Below are 4753 nucleotides of genomic sequence, written 5' to 3' on the forward strand. Positions count from 1 at the left end.
TTAGGGTCACGCAATCTTCTCCTTAAAATAAAAGATAACCCTTTCCTCCTTTATTTACTCTGTGTCATATCATAAGGCAAGATTATTCCCAATCTGCACAAAAATATGATCTAAGCTTTTCTAAGAAGCAGCCTATAACCTATGTATATTAGATTTTAAATGTAATCTTTGTTAAAATGGTTCTAAATGCCCTCATTCTGCTCAAGGTGTGTGTGTGGCAGGGTAGGAGGAAGTCTTAAACATATTGAACAAGATTAAACTCACCGTAGGAATGGGAAATAATATTCAATAGCATTTTGTGTTATCTAAGTCCCTTATAAAAATAATCATGAAATCTAAAAATTTCAGTAGTTTAAATTAACAGCATATTTACTCTTGGCTTTAAAAAAGGAGAATTAGAGACCATTTACTTCACCATTGTTGGTATCACTGAGACTTAATAATATTTATCAGATTCTATCTGCATTTTAAGAATAGATAATCTCACTCCTTCAAAGCAAAGGCACTGAGCCCATTACCCATATATTGGCATCATACATAACCAAAACAGATAACATTTAGAAGAAACATTTGCAACCCCAAAGCCCCGTATAGCTGCACAACTTTCTGTTTTTTTCATAAAAATGGCCCTATTGGGTCAGACCAAAGGTCCATCTAGCCCAGTATCTAGCCAATAGTAGCCAGTGCCAGAGGCTTCAGTGGGAATGAACAGAACAGGGCAATGATCTTCTGAAATATCTTGAGTATTTTCTGTTGTGTGACTAAGCACCCCTGTATTCAGATCCTATACAGTATTGTAATAAACTTTGTGGAAAATATGCCTTGTGAGGTGGTATTTGAAAACTAACAAATCATTAGTTAATATTATTGTGTGATGTATGTGTGCGATGTATATTAAGAGCTATGGACATATGCTGGAAAGATAAGTAAAAAATTGGTTTAAACCAGGCATGCCAGAGGGAGTTGGTACAAAGGTCTGCGAAGATCTTGAATGCAAATGAAGCAAAATGGACCAGAGGCAATGGGATAGTAATTTTACACTTGTGGTAAACAAAACCATCAAAGCTCACACGATGATCGAGGTCAGCATGTCTGGACCAGATTGAAAGTCAGGCAAAGACAATGAAGGCACTTGGCATGCCACGGCTAACAAGTGGGGGAAGCAACAACATAGCTACACCCAGCAAGAGAGAGAAGCTTGTTTTTGGTTTTACTTTTCAGAAGAATCCATTTAGAAGGTTGGCAACTGAATCAACTGATTGTACACAATATTACTGTATTATAAAAGTGTATAGAGAGACTTGCCATTAGCTTTCTGATACCCTGGTGATTAATATCACTGTGAAATATATGTATTAACACTATGTAAGGGATTATTGATACTCACTGATATTAGGTTGAACAGTTTGCCCAGACAGCTAGATAGCTGTGGCATTCCCTCCTATCTCCTATGTAAATGAAGCGTGTTGAAGTCAGAAACAATGGAAGTCCCATTTGCATAGAAATATATGGTCAGAATGGGAAGCCCACAGAAAAGCTCTTGAAGCGAGATTGCTGAACTGTACAGAAGCCATCTTTTGCATCCATCAGTAGATAGACACAAAGGAACAGAGTCTCTGCAAGCTGAGAAAAATGTATCCTTCAAGGAGGAGTGAAGTCTCTGGAAGTGAGTATAGGTTAGAAAGGTGCTTAGGCAAAGATCTTTCACCTTGTACTTTTGTGAAATGTCCTGACTAAGGGAAAGTCATCCATGGCTGGGAAGTAAACTGACTGGTAAAATATACCATTTTGAACAAAGTCTATATCTTGCTAGATTGTTTTAGACTCTCAGGCCTGGTCTACACTAGGCGTTTATGTCGAAGTTAGCGCCATTACATCGAATTAACCCTGCACCCGTCCACACTGCGATGCTATTTAGTTCGACATAGAGGTCTCTTTAATTCGACTTCTGTACTCCTCCCCGACGAGGGGAGTAGTGCTAAATTCGACATGGCCATGTCGAATTAGGCTAGGTGTGGATGGAAATCGACGCTAATAGCTCCGGGAGCTATCCCACAGTGCACCACTCTGTTGACGCTCTGGACAGCAGTACGAGCTCGGATGCTCTGACCAGCCACACAGGAAAAGCCCCGGGAAAATTTGAATTTGAATTCCTTTTCCTGTCTGGCCAGTTTGAATCTCATTTCCTGTCTGGACACCGTGGCGATCACAGCAGCACTGGCAACGATGCAGAGCTCTCCAGCAGTGATGGCCGTGCAGTCTGTGAATAGAAAGAGGGCCCCAGCATGGACTGATCGGGAAGTCTTGGATCTCATCGCTGTGTGGGGCGATGAGTCCGTGCTTTCTGAGCTGCGCTCCAAGAAACGGAATGCAAAGATCTATGAGAAGATCTCAAAAGACATGTCAGAGAGAGGATACAGCCGGGATGCAACGCAGTGCCGCGTGAAAATCAAGGAGCTGAGACAAGGCTACCAGAAGACCAAAGAGGCAAACGGACGCTCCGGATCCCATCCCCAGACATCCCGTTTCTACGAGGCACTGCATTCCATCCTCGGTGCGGCCGCCACCACTACCCCACCACTGACCGTGGACTCTGAGGATGGGATATTGTCCACGGCCGGTTCCTCGGACATGTTAGCGGACGGGGAAGATGAGGAAGGAGATGAGGAGGGCGAGGCAGTCGGCAGCGCTCACAACGCTGATTTCCCCGACAGCCAGGATCTCTTGATCACCCTTACAGAGATCCCCTACGAAGCGTCCCCAGCCGTTACCCCGGACACAGAATCTGGGGAAGGATCAGCCAGTAAGTGTTGTAAACATCTAAACATTTATTTTTAACAGAACAGGAATATTAACAATTAAAAGAATGGGTTGTTCATGATTACTTTGCCCTAGGCACTTAACGGTTCAGTCATGGGCAGTGCAAGTTTTGAAAAAAAATCTAGCAATGTCCGGTTTTCCGTGATTGTCCTGCCCAAGCCGCTCTACTGTTTAGTCCCTGCTACTGCAGCTAGAGTAAAATGCGGTCTATATGTGCAGGGATAGAGCAGTAATCCTCCCGGGACATCTCGATGAAGCTCTCCTGGAGGTAATTGGAAAGCCGTTGCATGAGGTTCCTGGGGAGAGCGGCCTTATTGGGTCCTCCGAAGTACGAGACGTTGCCGCGCCACGAGACTATCAAGTACTCGGGAATCATTGCTCTGCACAGCAGGGCGGCATACGGCCCTGGTCTTTGGAGGCTTTCCCGGAGCATTCTCTCTCTCTCGCTGTCAGAGATCCTCATCAGGGTGATGTCGCCCATGGTGACCTGCTTTGAATTAGGTAGGGGAATGTTATTGTTGGGACTGCTTGCTCGTTCCTTTACAGAACTGTAACCGCTGGTTTGCAGCCACGCGGTGGAGGCGGGAGAGGGGCTGCCGAAAGGGATCGTTCCTGGGGACAGCCGCGAGGGGGTGGGACAGGGGCAGAGTTCCCACTTGCCGGATTGCTGGCAGCAGGGACTGACATTGCTTTAAATGTGAAATGAGGCCAGTGGTAATATAAAAGTTTTAAACTGCCACAAGTCTACGGCTTACCATGTCTACCTGCAACAGAAATTCCGTTGTGCTGCCCCGCTTCTCAAATGTGCTGTGGAAGACCCCAGGCACTGAATGCGAAGGCCGAGAATTCGACCTTGTGCTGAGTGCGCATGTGATAGGTGCTGTGCATGGTCTTGTTCACAGAGAAAGACTATGTTCTTTGTTCACAACTACATTTATCTTTCTGAGGAATTCACTCCCTTTTTCCCATTCCCACAGCCACATCTGCGACTGTCTCACAACGTAGCCTGGCATCACACTCCCAGAGGCTAGCGAAGATTAGGCATAGGAAGAAGAGGACACGGGAGGACATGTTCTCTGAACTTATGGCCTGTTCCCAAGCCCAGGCAGCACAGCAGACCCAGTGGCGGGAGAAATTGACCCAAATGCAGCAAGCAAACATGGATCGGGAGGAGAGGTGGCGGCAGGAAGACCAGTAGGCGACTCAAACGCTGCTTGGACTACTGAGGGAGCAAACAGACACGCTCCGGCGCCTTGTGGATGTTCTGCAGGAACGGAGGCAGGAGGACAGAGCCCCGCTGCAGTCCATCTCTAACCGCCCTCCCCCGCCACCAAGTCCCATACCCATCTCACCCAAAGTGCAAAGAAGGAGAGGCGGCAGAGTCCCTGCTAACTCTCACTCCACCCCTGCAGAGAGCTCTAGTAGCAGAAGGCTCTCATTCCCCAAAACTTGAAAAGTTCTTTCCTTCCCGCCTGACACAAGCCCCCGTCCAAGTTTCACCTCCCACTTCCATGTGTAGTTGATAATAAAAAATACGTTTCTGTTAACTACTGTTTCAATCATGTTCTTTTGGAGGAGGAGGGGAAAGGGGGTTGGTAATTGGACAGGACAGTCACCTTTGGCAGGGTACATAGGCGGGGGCAGGCACACCAGCAGGGCACATACACAGTGCAGTGATGCAGTGACTAGTTACCCTGGTTAGTCTGGGAGGTTGTTTTCATGTTATGTGGTGGGGGGTGTGTTGCTCTGTGACTTTGTGGCGGGGGAGGGCAGTTACAGATCTTAAGCGGCGGTCCTTATGCAGGATCACAGAGCCACGCAGCAGGGGATCTGTAACCGTCCTCCCCCTGCCACAAAGTCACATAGCCCCCCCATACACACAGTCCCGATCAGGAGGGGTGACAGGCTCCGTTGAAACAACCATCCCACCGCA

The 4753-nt window shown here is 47.0% G+C and overlaps 1 long non-coding RNA gene across 1 annotated transcript; it reads left to right on the forward strand.

Annotated features, from left to right (window-relative positions):
* Positions 1–2819: 2819 nt before the first annotated feature.
* LOC128838485 (uncharacterized) lies at positions 2820–4367 on the forward strand. Its single transcript, XR_008445194.1, has 2 exons — positions 2820–3321; positions 3798–4367. It is a non-coding gene; the product is annotated as an uncharacterized LOC128838485 (long non-coding RNA).
* The last annotated feature ends 386 nt before the right edge of the window (positions 4368–4753 follow it).

Source organism: Malaclemys terrapin, chromosome 5, assembly GCF_027887155.1.
Source record: "Malaclemys terrapin pileata isolate rMalTer1 chromosome 5, rMalTer1.hap1, whole genome shotgun sequence".
NCBI lineage: Eukaryota > Metazoa > Chordata > Testudines > Emydidae > Malaclemys > Malaclemys terrapin.